This window comes from Meriones unguiculatus, chromosome 12, assembly GCF_030254825.1.
Source record: "Meriones unguiculatus strain TT.TT164.6M chromosome 12, Bangor_MerUng_6.1, whole genome shotgun sequence".
Taxonomy (NCBI): domain Eukaryota; kingdom Metazoa; phylum Chordata; class Mammalia; order Rodentia; family Muridae; genus Meriones; species Meriones unguiculatus.
The window spans coordinates 84281579-84301399 of NC_083360.1; the positions used below are offsets into that span (position 1 = coordinate 84281579).

The 19821-nt window shown below is 45.4% G+C and overlaps 2 long non-coding RNA genes across 3 annotated transcripts; both read right to left on the reverse strand.

Moving 5' to 3' along the window:
- Nucleotides 1-29: 29 nt before the first annotated feature.
- LOC132646848 (uncharacterized) lies at nucleotides 30-19551 on the reverse strand. Of its 2 annotated transcripts, XR_009585178.1 has the most exons (4): nucleotides 4212-6529; nucleotides 3758-4120; nucleotides 1153-1310; nucleotides 30-522 (listed from the first exon to the last, which is right to left on the reverse strand). It is a non-coding gene; the product is annotated as an uncharacterized LOC132646848 (long non-coding RNA). The 2 variants fall into 2 exon arrangements; XR_009585179.1 differs by lacking the exons at nucleotides 3758-4120; nucleotides 4212-6529 and adding an exon at nucleotides 19187-19551.
- Nucleotides 11465-15967, reverse strand: LOC132646846 (uncharacterized). Its single transcript, XR_009585175.1, has 2 exons — nucleotides 15018-15967; nucleotides 11465-11840 (listed from the first exon to the last, which is right to left on the reverse strand). It is a non-coding gene; the product is annotated as an uncharacterized LOC132646846 (long non-coding RNA).
- Nucleotides 19552-19821: the final 270 nt, after the last annotated feature.

A 19821-nucleotide genomic window follows, 5' to 3' on the forward strand; every position in this document is an offset into this window, starting at 1 on the left:
GGTCCACTGCTGAGGCTGTCACCGCCTCCCTACTGCCACCAGCTGGGGACCAAGCACAGGAGCTAACACGGACACTCCATATTCAAACCTTAGCAGAGGCCGCTCTAGCTCAGGGCACAGAGTGCTCCTCGCTCTGTCCTATGGTAGCCTGACAGTCATTGCACTGAAAATAGGCTGTATAGCTCTTCCATTGTAGATGAGTTAAGTAAATACATAGACTCGACAGATACGTTCCTACAGGTGATTTTTAAGGCAGTTATAATACTGTCTAGCGTCTTCAAAGACAAGCCCCATGCCAGTCACGGCATCTGTCCCTCCCTCTGTGTCACCAAGCATAAAGCTCAGGCTCAATACACAGCCAGGCCCACCCCCTGTAACCACACATCTCTGCTGGGAAAGGAGTGTCAACAGCCAGGATCCCTGGTCCCCAAATCCGTACTGAGTGACCCTTCTTAGGCAGAACCTCAGCTGCAGGCAAGTATTTGTCTGAAGGCTCGCGTCTGGTTGTCAAGCGATCCTAGCCTATGGAGATGAAAAAAAAAAAAAAAATGAGAGAAACTCTAAGCAGCCAGTGAAGATAGATGCACATGAGAGTGGATGGGCAGCAGAGAGAACCAGGCGGGAAGGCTGTCCAGAGAAAGGAATGGAATTCACCATCTCTCCTCGGAGTCCCACCTAGCTCAGCCAATAGTTTGAGTCAGTTCAAGGTTTGTGCAACGCACACTCTGTCTCTTCCCAGCAGTGTTGATGGCAGTGGGTTGCCTGAAGCAAACCCTGGACACTTGAAGAGCTCACAGGGACAGGTGTCATTATGCAACAAGACAAAAGGAGTGAGAATGAACATACGGGATGTGGAGGCAGCAGAGAGCAGGGACCGTTCCCCCTCTTTGGGGCCAGAGGCTGAAAGAGACACGCAGACTTGGAGGACACAACTCAGGTCTGGATTTACCCATCCACCAAATAGTTACTGAGAGCTTGATATGACACAAAACAGTAATGAGCTCTAATAAAGTCTGGTCTGAGGACTCTGAGACTCCTGACTGAGGAGGCTCGTGACTCAGACAGCCTTGGTTACACTGCAGATTACTGAAAGGAATACAGGGAATTTTCCTGTGACGGTCTTCTGGGCTCTGTGAAGAGCGAACTCACTACCTGATCTCCGTATCACCACTCTCTGCTCTCTGGAACTATCACTCTCCGGTTTCCGTTCAGGTCTCTCCATCTCTTCTACCGTCTTAGGTGTCCCGGGCTGGTCCTTCAGCTTTACTCTGAACAGTGCGGTTGCCAGAAGGTCAGATGAAGTGACAGCCCTACAAATAAAAAGTGAACACGCGCTGAAGATTTATTTAACTCATTAATGAGGGGACCAGCCAGATGGCAGCGCTGAAGCGGACGGTACTTGAAGAGCTGTTTACGTTATTACATAAGCACTGCAGTAAGAAGTCAGGGAAGATTTCCTGCTAGAGACAGAACTGGCTAATAGCCTTCAGGAGGAGTTACAACCACAACATTTGGAGTTACTGTTTTTCTACAAGACAAAAGCTATTTGCATCTCAATCAGACACTAATCGACAAATCAACATATAATTTCACAGAGCATGAACCTTAATTTGATGGCAAACAACACATCAGAAAAAAAAAAAAAAGTACATTCCCACAGTGTAGGAACTGGCACCGAGTCCTTGCTTTTGTAAATAAAGTTTTATTTACTCCCGTCATGCCCATTCATTGTACCTTTGTTATTGGCTGCTTGGCTGCTGGTATTGTTGACTGTGACCAAGACCATACAAATTGTATGACCAAAACATTTGTTACCTTGTCTTTTAAAGGAGAAGTCTGTCGAGCCCTGCCATAGAGAGTCAAGAAACCCTGGGTGATCTGTTAGCCAATGCCCACCTACAACGGTGAAAAGGACACAGCGACCTCTTTGCCTCACTTGCATATTTAGAACAGTTAGACTTGTGTCTCTTCACCCTGGTTTCTCCCCTACCCGTTCTCCAGACTGTTAACAGACCTTCAAAACCATACATCCCACATACTTGACTCGGTTTAACATCTTCCAGCTGGTCCAGCTGACCTTGCACAAAATCTCAAGGCCCTGGGCACCTTGTGGAGGGTGGCTCGCTGCTAGGATCCTATGTGTGAGGCAACACATCCTCCTGCAGGCGTCCCCCCTCCCCACATCTGCAGCTATGTCTGTGGAGAGCACGGCTTGCTGTCTGCCCACACCCAGCGGCAGAAGGAAGACCTTGGTGCAAGGGAATTAAAACTGAGGTCTGGCTCAGAGGTCAGAGGTCACAGTCAAAGGTGTGTTGGATGAGTGGTAGTCCAGAGACCGGGCGCACAACATAAGAAAGAGAGTTTATAGACATGGGTTGTGCACCATTTGAAAAAAAAAAAAAATGCTAACAGGGTTTCAGTGCTCTTACCATATATAACAAAAGGTATTTGCACAAGGTCAGTCGATGCGTGAGCTTGCTTGACTATAGTAACCATGTCTCTGTCATATGTGTGTATCAAAACATGCCGTCCACTCTGAATGTGAATAGCAAAGGAGGGTTTCATAGCAAGCATCTCCCAGGTTTCTGGGGACAAGCTTGTTTATGAGCCTTGGCATCTGATTGGTGGCTCCACAGCGTGAGCGGGTTCCTACAGCCCCTGGTTTTGTGTTGCTTTGAAAGGAAGACTTGATTGAGATGCAGAGGCAGGGGAAGAGATGGGAGCACAGCTGGAGGAGAGGGCCAAGAGGACAACATCTGCTTTCTATTCCCCAGGCTCGGGGCCAGGCGCCCTCCTGGTGTAACGTTTCTTCGTTCTATATAAACAGAAAGGATGATTCTCGTAATCTCGGCAACAAAATACGCAGGCCTTAAAAACGGGTCATATTTTACTTTAATGAGAGAAATGAGGGACGATTTCCTTCACACAGAGAAGCCCGGGTTGCTGTAATTAACACCAAATGGTCCTGAGGCCAGTCGCAAACATGATGAAGAGGTTGTTGGAATGGAAGAAACCTGGAGCTTCGGGAGCTGCTGAAACAGTTCCAGCCTCCATTCTACCAGCCCCAGCCACCACCCCACCTCAGCCCACCAGCGCCAGCTCCTGAAAACAGGGGATAGGAACGAACATCATTAAACACTCTCTATGTGTTTTACACACATACCTGTCCCACTGAGCATGAGAACATGTAACTACTACACAACACACTACATACCATGCCATACTTTCACACTGTTCACAAGCCACCCTCAGCCATGTGCACACACATACCACATATATTCCATATACATACACACCATATACATACATACACCACATACATACAATATCCAGTAGCACACACATATACACATGTGCACTCATACACACAGACACAAAGGGCATTTGTCCAAGCCAGAACATTAAGGTTCAGAGAGAGAAAGCAACCTCCACAAAGGTCTCACAGTGGTGAACTTTTACGAGTCTTGCCCACTGGGCATGAATTCGACTTTCACATCTCATCTGTGACCATACGTGTGTATGCACAGTTTCATGATCCAATCACAGGGTACTTCTCCTTTCCCGTTTACACCTGCTTCCCTCCCTGTTCAAGCCCTGGAATCTCAAGGTTCGACAGGCCGCTCGAGCTGTTCTGCTTGCCCTTCAAGAACCCAGCTCACAAGAGAGCAAGCAGCTGGGAAGGAGCTTGAAGTGCTGGCCTACAGCACGCGTGTGGATTACCCAGCTCACATTCCAAACGCGTCTCCATCTGACTCACCTTCTCTTTGAGCCACTGCTGCCGGTTTGTGAGATGCGAACTGCTGAGGACCACGGAGAAACGAAGCCAACTGAACACACAGCAAGTGCTTTTGCATGGGCCTTGGCACAGGGTTCGCCTGTAGAAAGGCTGCATCGCTCATCGTAGAGACGCAAAGTCAGGCCTGTCTTCTCATGAGGAGACCACTGCCATCAGAAGCAGCCACCGGATGTCCCACTGCTCCCTCATTCCACTCTTGAACACTTATTACCTCGTTATCTGTGTGTCAGCCTGCCGGGGATGGCAGACTTACCGCCAGCTCCTGGGGATAGCCTGGACTACTGAACGGATACTCTGATATCAGCACCACAAAAGGTATTTCACCTGCACAGGACAGTGACAAAACTAAGTCATGTCCATCCCTCCTCCCCCCCCCAAAAAAAAATCCATTTTAAAGGAGGACCCAAGGAGATACCTATGGCACAAATATTTCCAATTATTTGCCTTCTGGAATGAAAATAGTGGCATTACTCCCTTTGCAGCTTGGTAGGGTCACATGGCATCCTTTGGCCAATGACAGGTAAATGAAGGTGAATGAGTCACTGCAGAAATAGTAAATGGTGACAGCAGACTTTCCAGAACTTTCCCCTCTTGCATGGAAAGTGTGTATTGATGCACACAGTCAGTTTCACTGGTGAGTTTCCTGGGACCAACCGCAAACTGCACACACAGAACGAAAGATTCCTTTTTTGAAGCCCTTGAAACTGCCAGGGGACGAGAGGTTGATTCCTGCAATACAAATTGACCTATCTCACAGATACAAAAAGCCAGAAGAAAAGTGTGAGCAAAGTGAAGGATTTTGAGGATCCTGGCACATCCCCCTTTCCTGGAAATAGAATGAAATATATGCTGATGGTGATAGCACTGAAGACATTGCTGAACCCTGGAGAACTCAAAGTGCATGTGCCATGCTCCAAGGTGAGGAAATGACAGGAAGAAGAACTCCTAGAAATGCAAATTAAATTAAAATGAGAGCCAGGGTGAGGAAGCCAACACATATGAGAGAGAGTAGTGAGTGATAAATCCTGTAGCGTTTTAGAGTTAAATGGAAGAGGATGATGAACACGAGACTGGGAATGGTAACACGAGTGAAGTAAGGATTACCGAAACACGAAAGGTATATGGTAAGAAAATATGGCCTAATACGGCAACTGTTCTATGTTTACCCAGCAAAACCCAGGAGGCATATGTATGACAGAGAGATGTGGGTAGGTTGTCAAGGGGAGATCCCACAAGAGGGTAGAAAAGTGAAGAAATTAAAAGCTTTAAATTCTTCATCACGGTGGAGAGCACGAAGCCAAACAAAACAAAACTGGGGGAGGAAAGAATTAAGAAGAGTTATTAAATTTTTATGGAGCAACAGAGAAGCTTTTTTACTATAAAGATAGTTAACAACTTTGATAATTGCAATAACCACTGTTTATTCAACAAATGGTTATTGATAGCAGGCCCACTCCAGGTATGTCTCTGAGAACCAGCGTTGAAGGAGCGGGTGGGTCAGTACATAAAAACAGATGGGCTCCTGCTCTCACTCTCAAGAGGAAAACCGACATGGGACAGATAAGCAAACCTGATGATTTCAGACACGGATCACCGCCATTTCTGTTCCTTGGAAGAGAAGAGAAATTAGCCATATTAAGATGAGGACAACATTCTACGCACAAATAAAAGCCACAAAATTCTAAGGTGGCCATAAACTTAGCATGTCCCAGCAATAAGGTGAGAATGAGAATGGCTAGGTATGTATGGGGGCCCAGAAAACCAGTTCCCAGTGGTTGTTTGGCTGAGAATGTGAGATTCATGTGAGATGGTTCTGAGTGGATGCTGTGTCCCGTTCTGATTTAGTTTGAAGACCACTAGCAAGTGTGTGGGAAATGGGGCCTGAAGGGCAGCACAATAGTGAAAGTGAAACACCAGGTGGAAGAAGAGATGGCTGGGACAGGAGGATGGCAATGGCATGGGAAGCAGAGACAAGACTGGGGTTCTTTCTCAAAGACAGTTAATGCTGTTGTGCTTGTGATCCTACACGAGGAGAAGGAATGAGTCTGAGTTGATTCTTTTTTTTTTTTTTAACTTAAGCGTTTGAGTAGATGTTGAATGAAGACTGAGATAGAATAAGTTGGAGGCTGGGAAGGCAGGTTATAAGTGAAGGCATTGATTGGGAAAGTCTAGTTTTCAATAATTAAACATCTGGTGGAGAAATCAAGCTCACTTGGCCGTGTGAGCTTAGAAAGAAGTCATGGATGAACATCAACATTCACTAAAGAGAAGGTTTCTAAAGCCAGCCAGGGTATTGAGCCCATTGTCCAAAAGGAACACAAAGCTACATATCCAGTGTACCTGGGGTGAGCTTAGCATCTAACCAATGGCACTCTCTCCTTCCATTAGGGGATGATTGAAGACATGAACCTGGACTGAGTTTCAAGATACTAGGTGTGATGGTCTGACTGAGAAAAGTCTCCCATCGTCTTACATTATTAAGTGCTTGGTCTCTAGTGGATGGCTCTGTTTGGGAAGGTGATGGAAGAGGTAGAGCCCTGCTAGAGGAAGGCCATCACCATGGGAAAGGCTTTGAGGGACTATAGTTTTCCTCACTTCCTGCTCCCTGTCTCTGCTTCCTGTGTATGGATAGAAATGTGATCAGTCAGTTCCCTACTCTGTTCTCCTGCTTCCATGTCTCACTGCTATTATAGACACTCTCTCTCTCTCTCTCTCTCTCTCTCTCTCTCTCTCTCTCTCACCATAAGCCAAATAAACACTCTCTGGTAAATTGCTTTTGTTCATTGTATTTTATCGAAGTACAGAAGAATAACTAATGCACTGAGTATCAGCCTTGACATGGGCGAGGCACATCACTATCTTTCTGATCCCTTGTTTGCTCTACTCTGAAAACAAAAGCAGGTCAATAATAGACACCTAAAAATCTGGTGAGACTGGAAATGGGATTATTAGCCATGAAGCATGAAGAAACTTAGATGGAGACGGGCGGGTTCTTTATATCCATGTGTTGATAGCTCAAAGTGTGTACATATCTTAAAATGTCAAATTGTGAACTTCAAGTAAAAAGGTTCTTATATGCCAATCATACCTCAGTAATGCTGCTCATTACAAGAAGAAACAATATATGCTTTTATTATTGTTGTTGTTGCTTAGAGTTTTGTAGAGGAATTTTAATTCAGAACATGGCTGCTCTGGCAAAAGATTATAACCAAAGACCTTCTAGGTCTCTGTGATCCGGCTAGAATACAGACAAGCCTTTAATACCAGCACTCATGAGGCAGAGGCAAGCAGATCTCTGAGTTTTAGTCAGTGCTGTTCAGGTCAGTTGAGTCAGTTGGTTGAATCAGGAAATTTAAGAGGCAGTGTGGTAGTGTTGAGCTTGTGGTAGTTTAGCTCATGAAATTCAGAGGCAGTTTTTACCAGGAGAGTTTTACAAAGAGAGGTTGAAGAGAAAACAAACTAGACACAGGTGAAGACAGAATGAGCCAGAGAATGAGAAGGAGCCAGAAGATTAGAACAGATTGCTATAGTTATAGTTTGAGGCCAAGCAGAGCAAATCAGTCAGAGACCAAGAAAGGAGCCACATTAAATCAGTCAGCTAGGAGAGGAGTTTGAGTCAGAACAGCTGAGTTGAACCAGAGCAAGAGTATAGAAAGAACTAGAAAGAGTAAACTTATTCAGCAGTAAGTCTCAGAGGCTGAAAACATTCGAGGCCTGGGTTAGATTGTATAGAGATGAGAAGCTTCCAGGACTAGGCCTGGGTTAGTAGATACAGGCAGTGAGCCTCGGAGATGACAGTTACCTCAGGTGAATAAAAGCTACTTTAACAGGATTTTTGTTTGGTTGGTTTATTTCTTGGCTAGAAGTTTTATTTGGCGGACAGGGTTTCTCTGTGCATCCCTGGCTGGTCTGGAACTACTCTACTGGAACTATCTCCAACTCATGGAGATATACCTGTTTCTGCCTCCTGAGTGCCAGGATTAAAAGTTTGCACCACAACACTCAGCTTATACTTTATATATATGAGCAATTGTGCCCTTATGATTCAGATAATAATTAAGATAATTGCAATAGTAATATGCATCCCATTTCTGGAAATGCTTGTTCTCCTAAAATTGACATTTCCTTGAGAGTAGAGTGAAAGAAACATGTGAAGATTTTCCTGAAAATATGATAAGGAAGATAGGAAGAAGTAGACACTAACCAAGGTGAAGATAGATAGATAGATAGATAGATAGATAGATAGATAGATAGATACAGTCAGACAGACATAGATAGGAAGATATGTTTTTCTTCATAAATACAAACTGTGTGTGTGTGTCAGTTGCTCATCACTGTGACAAAATGCCTTTCATAAGCAATTTATAGGAGGAAGGATTTATTCTGCTCATGGTTTCAAAGGGTTCAGTCTGAGTTTTACTGGACCCATAAGCTTGAGTAGAACTGATACAGGAGGAGAGGGTGGAAGACTTTCTCCATCCAGTGGCAGACAGGACACAGGGAGGGAGCATATGAAAACCAGATACACCCTTCAAAGGCAAGCCCCAGTGACATGCTTCCTCAGTGAGCCTTCACCTCCTGAAGTCTCCACTACCTCCCAAAACAGTGCCACCAGCTCAGGACCAAGTGTTCAACACCTGGACTCATGAGAGACAGTTCATATTCAAACCATGAAACAGAGAAACCAATCAATAGTGATTTACTATAAGGAACAGGCTGAAATAATTGGGGTTGACAAGTCCCATGCCACACCGTTGGCAGCCTAAAGACCAAGAAGGCCTGGGATGTGGTGCCCATGATGTGGTTCCAGTCCAAAGGCCTGGAGGCCCAAGTACCAGTTCAAGTCCAAGGGCAATAAAAGCCAGTGATCAGATGGAAGAAAATAAGAGCATCTCCCTCTCAGCCTCTTGTTCTACTGGGGCCTTGAACTCATCATGTAGCGGGCAAGGGACCTGATTCCACCTGTAAACTCACATGTTAACATCATCTGCAGTCACACCAGAAACATGGTTTTCCAATACCTAGGTACCACATGCTTCAGTCAAGTTGACACATCAATTAATCATCACTGGAGCCATTGGTGAGTGAGCTCCAGGTTCCAGCAAAACCCAATTGTTAGTAGTGTTTTATAGATAAAACAGAAAGGTCAAAAGGGTGATATCATGTTCCTAGGAATGACAGAGTTGGGTTTCAGTTCCCTTTCATCTGAGAGCACTCTACCAAGCTTTCTTTTGTAGTCCGAATGAGAAATATCATAGGTTCCTATATTTGAACACTTGGTCCCCAGCTGTTGGCACTGTTTGGGATGGTTGTGGAACCTTTGGAGCCTTGATAATAGAAGTGAATCACTAGAGGTGGGGCATGAGATTTCATAGGTGGACACTTCCTGTAATCAGCTAACTTCCTGTTCCTGGTATATTGACTTTCCATACTAGAAAGCACAAATGTGGGTTGGAAAAGCCTACCCTAAGATTGTGTGCTAGTTTTAAGGTCTCAGAATGTTTGCATGATGATTTCCATCCTGTCCACTGGCCGGCTGTAACCGTCCCTCCCAGCTGCTCTGGTATAAGAGCCAACCAATACCTCTTCCTTCCTCTCTTGGAATAAAATGATGCTCAGACTTCCTGAACTCAAGAATGGGGGCTGCCTGGCAGGGTTACCTCCTTGATAAGGAAGACTTACTTTTCTAAGGCTGTGAATAGCTGGATCCTGGGATCCCTCTGAGTGCCAGAGAAAAGAAAAAGAAGTAGAGAACGTGACAAGAGACATGTTAAAGATGTTGCCCAGAGAAGGTAGAAGCCTAGTACAATGGAAACTCCATGGAATCTACAAGAGTGACCTCACGAAGACTCCTAGTAAAAAGGGACATGGAGCCTGACTCAGCTATCTTCTGTAACAAGGCAAGACCTCAAGCTTGGGGAGTCCTATAAGGGCGTGGGAGGAAGGATCGGAGAAACCAGAGGAGTGGGGGAACACCATGAGAACATGACCACAGAGTCAGCTGACAGGGACCCTTGGGGACTCACAGAAGTCAGGGAGCCTGTAGGGGTCTAACCTAGGTCTTCTGCATGGATGTTATGGCTGAGATTCTTGGGGGAGGTGCTGTCTCTGTTTCTTTTGCATGCTTGGGGGACCCTTTTCCTCCTTCTGATTTGACTCATCCAACCTTGATGAAATAGTATGTGCCTGTAGCTTTTTATGTCATGTTGATTCATGTCCCTGGGGGTCTTGCTCTTTCCTGAGAGAAGGCGGGCTCTCGGAGAGAAGAGAGGTAGGCAGAGAGACTGTGGGGAGGAGAGGAAGAGGAAACCGTGGTTGGGATGTGATGTATGAAAGAAGAAACAAAAATGAAGATGAAAAAATAAAATAAAAGATGTTGCCCAGAGATTACTTTTGCCATGGTGACCTTAGCTGACATGTATGACATCTGCCAGCCAGTACTCCCAGTCAGACCATCTCAGACATCATATGCACCCAGCGAGTTAGACTCTGTCTTCATTTCACTAATAAACCGAGGTGGAGGTGTTACAGAAATGTTGAGGTCACATGCAAGATACCTGGTTTTCACCTCTATCAATCCAACACTAGGACTTGGGCATAGACATAAATTCAAACAGTAGTTTCCAAAGTATGTTTTTAAGTTATCTTGTTAGATTTGTACAATCAGGCTAAAGTTGACTGTGTGCCTTGATTTCATGCACTGCAAGTAAGTTCAGGGAGTAGAGACTCTAAAACAAATCATGTCTACCCAACAGATCAGTTATCCAACCGGAGATAATTTTTACTGACTAGTCACTTGGTGCCAGGAATAATGACTAAGTTAAGTTATAGCCTCCTGAATAAAAAATAATAATAAAAAGCCAGTGTTTTCTGTGATTGCCTATGTGCCCCACTAAACATGGCGCTTTATCCTACTGGAGGATAGGCCAACATTTATGTCTTGTTCAGACCTTCAGCTGATTGGAAGACATCACCTACCCCATGTAGGATGACATAAAGTTCTTGCCTTATCAAATCAAAGTTAATCTGTTATGTAGCTACTGCCTTCAAATTGAGACATTCATTCCTGGAGGGAGGGAGGAAGTTCATAAGACTCAGGAAGCTAATGAAATTTACAAGGCAAACTTACAAGAGTCAGGAAGCTCAGAAAGTTACAAGACTCATGAGGCCCCTCCCCACCATTAAAATCAGCAGTTAAGAACTGCTCAGGAAGAGAGGACTCCAGCAGAGCTGCCTGAAAGGCACTTGGAGAGCTCCAGGGATGCAGCTTTCATGAGTGGCCACCCATGCTGGAAGGGCTTTTCATCAATACGGTCACCCATGCTCCTGTGAGTCAGCCAGTAAATTCACGGATTCACCCAAGCGGGACTTGAGTAGGATGGTTTCTTTGCTCTAACATCAGTGTCTTTTAGAGGGTAAACAGGCATCTTTGTTCATATTGCTCTAGAAGGAGTCATACAACATAATCTCCTCAAGAACACTTACAGACATACCCAGAGCAATCCACATTATATATGAAATACTACAGACTAACAAGACACAGAGGCAGCTACAATACAATCTGGCTGTTTTATTATTGGTTTTAAAATTTTATTGTTTTTAAAGTAGAACAACATAGCCAAATCTACAAAACAAAGTTACATCTCAATAAATGTTAAATATGGATGTGGATATATGTAGAATAAAAACCTTCTTGTCAGGTTTTAGACTATTCCCCCCAACACAGACGTCTTCCTAAACCCAGTGATCACTATTATTCTGTCCGCCTTCACTGTGGATTTGTTTTGCCGGCTTTGATCTTCATTTGAATTGAACTGTGTAATGTGTCGTTTGCTCCACAGGCTGTCTCCCATGTTGCCTGCAGAAGAGCTTCGTGTCAACCCAAGGAATTACCTCCTCTCATCAGAGTCTGGGGCTAACACGGACTGTCTTCAAGGTCCTGGCAGAAATGGGCTCCTTGGGAAGGGCACCCTTAAGCAAAGTGATTCATTGCAGCCAAGGGCAGACAGCACAGCATTCTTGCCAGCAGAGCAATGATCCCATCCTGGAGGGGATCAGGACAGCATACTGATGACACCATCACACTTCAATGTGTTTATCTACTCTCCTGATGTGCACACAGGTGGATTCCAGTGTATGTGGTTAGGAATGTCTCTACAGATAGTTTGGAAAATGTCTTATCATGGATATAACCACTTGTTGCTGTTAGATAAAGAATATCCCTCATAGACTCTTCAGAAGTTTCTATTCTCAGCAATAATACATGAGAGTTGGGTTGTTCTGAATGGAATGGGCCTCAGACTCTGCTCAAGACACCCCAAACGTTCTCAGCACAAAGGAGATGTATTTGCTCCAGAGGGATAAAGGGCAAGAGGTAAGAGATAAAGACAGGAGAAAGAGGAGAGGAAGAAGGGAAAGGGAAGAAGGGGAAGGGGTCTTTTCCCCAGAGGGACTAAGAATGGCCTCTGGGTGGAAGGAAACAGATGTGGCCCACAGGCAGATGGCAGCTCATAAAGGGAAAAGGGAAACCCCAAGTTAGGATGAGTTGGTTAATTTTGATGGGGCATGTTAGTTAGGGTCGCTGAAAGAGGGCTTTTGATTGCTGAATTTAATACTTTGATAGCTGGACCTTGGTATTGGTAGCCATCCTCGGGAGGAAGAAGTGACCAGGTAAGAGGCTAGATCTTGGTGGCTAGCTTTAAGAATGTAATCTAATGGTTTTTTAGGAAAAAAAATAAAAAGATGGGAGAAGGGCAAGGCCTGCCAGAGCTGTGTTTGTTACACTCAGGCCTGTTAGAGCCCCTTCATCAACTTTTGTGGGTGAATATTTAGAGCCACTCATTAGGTTTTTCTGTTTGTATTTATTTGCCTGTCTCAATATGTGATATTTAGGCAAATATCTGCCTAAATTCTTGTGTCTAGTCAACTTTGAACTCAAGGTCGTTGCTACTAAAGATTTCTCCCTGAAATAGAGTCATATCATTGTGACTCTTCCCCATGGTTTTGACAAATAGCTAACAAGAGCTAAGCTAAGAGCAGAAAACATCAGGAAGGGATGCAGGAAGAATGTGCTTCACCTCATGGTGGTCAGGAAGCAGAGAGGAGGGACCAAGGGTAAGTATTTTCTCAAGACATACCCCTGGTGACCTACTTCCTCCTAGGAAGCCCTGCTCCAAATAGCCATTCAACCGTGGACTCAAATGTGAGTGAACCTATTCGTGAGGTTAGTTACAACAGGATCTTACTTCCCAATACCCCCTCCAGCTGAGAACCAATCTTTGAACACATGAGCCTTTGTCACATCCAAACCGCTAAGATCAGGTTGTTCCTTGTGTACCGGAAGTGTCTGGATCAAAGGCTGAAGTACTTCTGGTACAGTGCTCGCCGGGAACTGACCCACACCCTTGGCCATCCGTGTGGCCCTTCTGAGTTTCTCAAATACGAAGGGCGCTGCTGCGACTCCTGAGGCCAATCCTCCCTTCTTACTGTCACTCACATACTTCTCTGGTCACCTATGCAGTGTCTACATGCTGGGGAAGGGGGTCCAGAGCCAGAGGAAGCCAAGATTGTTACCTACTGCTAAGAAATGAGATGCTAGGACCTGTTGGGGAACGGCCAAGAATCATTTGGGGCCCCTGATAATCCTGAACCTCCTTTAGTGCAGGCATCTTGATAACTGAAAGGGTTAGGCTAACTTTGTAACCTATATGTCTTCTAAAGCCTATAGTTTTGAGTTTTAGGTCCAGGTTAAGCTAAAGCCTCTTAGTACCTTTCCAGAGAGTGAAGGAATGTGACCCTATCTGTGAGGACAGATATAAAAAAAGGGCAAGCAAGCAATGACCTTCACTCAGCAAAAGAACGACCAGACCCTTGTCCTTGAGATAGCGTTTCTTAGCAACAAACTAGACTTCTTCTGAGTAGCTTTTGACCTCCAGCCAAAAGTCTGTAGCCCCTAATCTTCAAGGATGAGCTAACCTCCCCCACCTTCAATTGCAGCTGCATCCACACTTGGCAGGACTGGCCAAGCTTGAGCACCTAAGACTAACCAATTATCTTACTTTATAACTTCCTCATCCAATCCTAAATTGCCAAAACTACAACTTCAAATTTCCTGCAATTTTTCTTTTAAAAACCTAAAGGCCTTTGTCTCCTGGTGCCACTCTTTGCTGACTGGCAGGGGTGACCCCGTTGTACAATGGTTAATAAACCTCTTGCTTTTGCAACAAGTCTTGGTCTGGGGGAGTTTCTGGGAAGGGCGCGATTGAACTCCTGAGCTGTGAGACCTCAGGTCTTACATAACCACATTGATACATTTCTTTCATCACCTCAGCGTTTTAAATTCTAACTCCTGTTATTTACAGGTAAAGGTATCCTAACTTCCCTCTCCCACACCAGAACTTGAACAAGCTGGAACTTTTGTTCTAGCTTCTCTGCTAGAAAACACAGAGATCCAGTCCTTAGATTGTGTAACTCCTTTGCAAAGCAACACTGTTGGCAGATGTGAGCGTTGACTCTGTCTCACAGACTGGAAAACCATGAGCTTGAGCCCAGGGCCTGCAGATGAAATGGTCCAGGATTCTTCTCAACAGCAACCTCTTGTTCAGACACCCTGGCCAAAACCTTGGAGAAGAAAGCGTCCTGCTTGTGGTCAGTTGCCAGCGAGCTAAACAACTGAAAGCTGGTGGACCCTCATGCCTGTGCTCTCTCCTGCACTTCTCTGTGCTGATATGTCTCTTCAGAAGAAGAAGGGGGGAAAGTGTGTGTGCACTTTCAATAGGCTCTTCGGAAAGACCCAGCACACCACCACGCCAGATTTTAACTGCTCTTTAAAGATGGTGGGCTGTCGAAATGGATGTAACCCCAGGTGTCCCTCGTGTATCTTACAGAGGATGGATATCCTGACACCGAATAGAAAATAAAAGCAGCTCCTTGCCAAGACTCATAAAGTTAGCACCTTTGCATCCATGGACAGTGTTTACTGAAGCTGAGAACTCACTGAGAGCCGGTCCGGCTGTGCAGAGGAAATGAGAGCCAGGCTCCGCTCAGCTCCCTCTCCCTGCCTCTAGGGCAGGTCAGATGAGACTAGCTCCTTTGAAAAAGCACATTTCAACAGTTCCAAGGCTCCTGCCCCCTCCCCCCCCAATCCTGCCCCAGAGCACAGCAGGACCTTTCTCATGCTCTTAAGACGCAGATTCTCCTGAAGGCTCCTGTCCCTTCTTACCAGAGTCCCAGAAACCAGCCAGCTTCCTTCTCTTCTTTCATGCTACCAGCACCCACTCTCCCTGGATCCTCCATGCTGCCTGCTAAGATGGGTTCAGCCTTCCAGCCCCACTGTATGCTGCCGGTTGCTGCCCTCAAGTGGAGCCTTTGGTTCTTCGGTTACAGGTGTTTACTATCAGTTTTAAGGCAAAGAGATAGCAGGGCGGTGTGCTGGAGTTGGGATCTGAACCCAAAGGTTTGTGTGTTAAAGGCTCAGCCACAGCTGGCACTACGAGGTGAGAGTCTCACTTAAGAGGTGGGGCCTAGGGGGAGGCCTCCTGATCACTGGGAGTATGTCATTAAAGGGGATAGTGGCGCTCTGCCACCACCTCTTTTTCTCTGACCTCCCTGCAAAGAAATGAACCTTTGCTCTGCCGCACACAACCTGCCATTATGTGCTGGCCCAAAAAATCGATAGAGTTCACTCACGGTGGGCCAAAATTTTCTAAACTGTGAGACAAAGGGAACTCTTCTTCTTTCCCGATGATTATCTTGAGTTGTCATTGCAGTCACAGAAAGTCTTCAAGGTGACTGAAAGCAGCTTGGCATCACAGAAGAATGAGGAAGAGGGTACCTCAGCAAAACAAGACCAAGGCGTAGGGGTAGCCTGTGCATGGACTCACACAGGACCTTGCAGGGTTCGCGGAGGAGTATGGATTTCTTGGAAAAGCAAAGGAAAACAATTGAGAGATATTTTTTCAAAGCAGAAATGCAAAAACATTGCACCTAAGATTTCATGTGTCCAAAGGAGAGGTGAGGAGGAGGGGAGTAAGAGTGGAGGTTGAGAAACTGTGGCAATTTTCTGGGCTGCTTTGTCAAGCAGGGAGCCCTTGTCCCTGGAGCATGCAAACAGAGGTAAAGATGCTGTGAAGAAGTGTTCTACAAAAACATGAGGCCAAAAGAGTTTCACCCGGGGAGAAAATTTACCTGACCCAGCATGATCTCCACTCCCTCCCCCCGCCCCCCCAAGACTCTAAATCCAAGGCTTTGAAACTAATGAGTACCAAGAACCAGAGGCCAGATTGCATTCCCTGCATCCAGGCCTGAGTGGGCTTCTGTCTCTGTGGCATGCTTGAGGTCCCCTGCTAGTTCCCCCCAGGGGGACAAAGGGTAGTTCCATTCTGTTGTGCAACAGCTCATAAATCCAGGAATTACAAACAAAAGAGATTCTGTTACAGGTAAATACCATTTGAAATCCAATCTCTGTGAGGACTTTATGTTTGTCGTGAATTTATAAATTGTTGCAGTAATTAACAGGGCATAAAACAGGTTTCCTACCCCCGTTGGGAAAGGCCTTCCTGAATGCTCCATTGTCGGCTGTGCCCTGGGGATTTCAGTGCCTGTGCCGGGGTGACGCTGGGTGTGGGAGAGTGCTGGGGCAATGTAAAGCTGGGGGGAAAAACGCCTCCATTCATAGGAGGTGGTTTAATGGGCTTATTTTGGGTGACTCAGAAAATGACACAAAGATTTACCTCCTCGGTCCTTCCCTCCATAAATTAGATCGGGACCCAAGACCTGCAGGACAATTAAGGCCTTCCCCTGCCTTTAGAATCAGACGCTGTATGAGAACAGTTTTCTCATTTGCAGTAACTGCATGTGTTTGGGGCATTTTCCCACTTTTTTCCCATTTGTTTTCTTTCTCTCTGAGAAACTTGCCAAACAGTATACAGGAAATAAAGACCCCAATTCACGAACAGCAGCTGGATTTCTTTCTGCTACATAATACCTTCTTGAAGTCTCACTTAACCCAGGGAAATGATCTCTAGCATACCCGCTCTCGGCACCCTGGGCAGGCTGTCTCCTTCCACACCGTTTGTAGGCTGCCCAGAGAGTCGGTAAGCACCGTATCTTCGGTATGCCCTCCTCGTGTGCTTTTAAATTAAGAAATATTTCAGGTGGGCAAAAATGTTTAGCAAGGATGAATAATATGTGAACCCACTCTCGCTGAAAATGCAGAGCACTGTAGATCAAACTGAAGCTCCTGGCTCCCCTCCCATCCTCCAGAAAGTTATTAGACCAGGCTTTGATCTCTGTATAGGCAGGAAAGACAAAGCCTGAGTATACAGAGTCCACAGCTGTAATCCCCCTGCCTCAGTTCCTCAAGTGCTGAGATTACAGGTATGTGCCACCATGCCTCAGAAAGTCCCAGCTTCAGGTGTTTTGAGCTAACATTATTATTCCTATCTTGGAAAAAGATACAATCTGTTCATGGAACCATGCTTTAAGATAAACATCTGGAAGCAGTGGTATAAAATAAGTATTTGCTTAGCAACTACTTTCTAGGTGCCAGGCACTGTTGAGATAATTTATAAATACTATCTTATTCTCATTGGCCTTCTCTATCATCCCATAAAAATTCAATTATTATCCCATTTTACAGTAAAGTAAATCAAGGCCCAGAGAAAGTAATTAGCTACTGCACAGTCATAGCCCCGGTAAATGACGAAGGTAGAATTTCCATTCCATGGCCTGTGATCTTACACACTTGACTCAAGATCAACTGGCAAAAGAGATAAATAAGCGTTGGTATTCAGTATAATATTGCCTAATTTTTGAAAATGGTGTTTATTTGTAAATGATAAAACTGCAGGCAGATGTCAAAAGTGGTTTAAAATTATGAGTTCACAATGATAACAAAAGTTATAAGCAGATACACACACACACAGACACACACAAACATACACACACACCCCAAAAGAATATAAACTGAAATCATACCAACATTTGCAATAAAGTAATTAGACTAGCATTGTATTTTACTTTGGGTCTCTGCTTTTCAGATATATTAGAATTCTCATGGTAATTTAATAGTAGGAGAAGCATGTTTATTAAGAATAATTCTAGACGAAGAACCTGTGGCCAGGGAGCTCATAGGCCTGAGATTCCACTCCTCATTTTTTTTTTTTATAAATGCATAGAGTATCAAACTGCCCTGAAAATACATTTCTCTGTACCTATCGATTAGTGCAGCTCTCAGACTTCATCAGGGGAGTGTCTTTGTGCAGAGGACGGTGGTTTACTCAGAAACCCATCATTGATCAAAGTGCAGAGGATAAATGTATATGAAGAGCTTGGCCATAAATAGGCCACCTGCATCACAACCTCTTTCTCCTTTCTGCATTGCTCAGGAACCAGTGCAGACAACGAGGCAGGAAGATGCTAAGAGCCAGAGATCTGGGAGGATAGGAGTGAGAGCGTGTCATCTGGACTTAACAGATGGCTGCAGTCATGAGTTCACAGCAGCAGACAAGGTGCCAGCACAGAACCTGAGTAAGATCAAGCCAGTCAGAGGTCCAGAGTGGAAGGAGGAGGGTCCAAAGAGTCCCCACCCCTAGCTGAGGATGGCTGCTTGCCCTTTTTCTTTAAGGGTACAGCACCTGATCAGTCACCCAGTAGGTGGTCCCACACTGCACTCATGGGCAGCACACTTTTGATCCAGTGGGGAGGTGTTCGGGGAGGAGGGAGGAGGATCAGGGAGGAGCCGGACTAGGACAGAACAGGGTAAGAGTGAGATCAAAATACATTGCACAAAATAAAACATTTTTGTCAAAAATGACTCTCACAAACATCCGCCCTCATATTAATTATCCGGGCCATCTTCTAACAAAAACAATCACCCTTGAGCAAGTCAGAGAACTAGTTTTCCAGTCTTGCTGATAAAAGTTCGGCCCTTAAGAGAAAAGAAACAGATGGACAAAGAACAATAGTGCCTTTATGGTTCACTCATTCTCCCTGCTTTTTCTTTCTTGGCTTCAGCCTCTTCTCAAGGCAAAACAGATCTGGAATCTAGAGTTTGGAGAGATCCCCACAACGTGCCTAGCCAATTCACTCGGTGCAGAAATCTCAGCCACATAGTCTTTGAGCCCTCCTGGTGCTGGGAAGCAGTTCTACAAGGCCCTCGCACACTTCCTGTAAGTAGGCGCCAAGCACCTTTTCAATGACAGCACAGACAGCTTTGGGAGATGGCGCCTTCCCTAGGAGCAGAGGGTTGTGTGGCTTGCAGCCATGTTTAGTAATGGCTTTCCCCAGAGCGAAGGCCTTGTGGGGCTGCTTGCGATCCTTTGTCAAATATTTGGGGTCTCTAAGCGCTCCACCAGCTGTAGAGCAAGTTCTACTACAAACAGCACCTACCTGGGCCACTTCATGTCACTCCGTGGACTGGAAGGACGGAAGAAAATCAACAGGAAGCAAGTGCATGCAGTTTCCTCTGCACACATGAGCAGTGAAGTGCTGCTGTCTTGAAGGCAGAGTCCCACAGCTTCGCTCAGGAGCCTTGAAACGGCAGCCAGCTAGCTCGCCAGCTGGGGAGTAGGCTAAAGTCACAGAGTCCTCACACCTCCTCGGCCCTTTGCTTTCCCACGTGTGTGTTGCTATTTCTGGATAGGCCAAGCAAAGCGCCTTCTTTCAACTCTGTGTTATTGTCCCAAGAATAGATTTAAGCCAGAAGAGAGTGCAAGTGTTGAGGGCTTCCTTTGGCTGGATGGCGACCATATGAGCTGGAGTGCCCTCTCCGTGTCTGCTGTACCATTGTAACTATTAATAGCACCCCCCCTTTTAGTCTCAAAAGGGTCCACATTTGAATAATGAAGTATTACATGGGCACCCTAATTCAAGGGAGCTGTGGCAGCCCATTTAGCAACCGGAATGCAAGCCTAATCGCTGGGACACCAGATCCCTGCAGTATTTTTCCGTCAGAACACTAGGGGACCAAGTAAGGCTTTCCAGGCCAGTGTGAAAATGCTACGCAAATAATTATGTCTTTACTT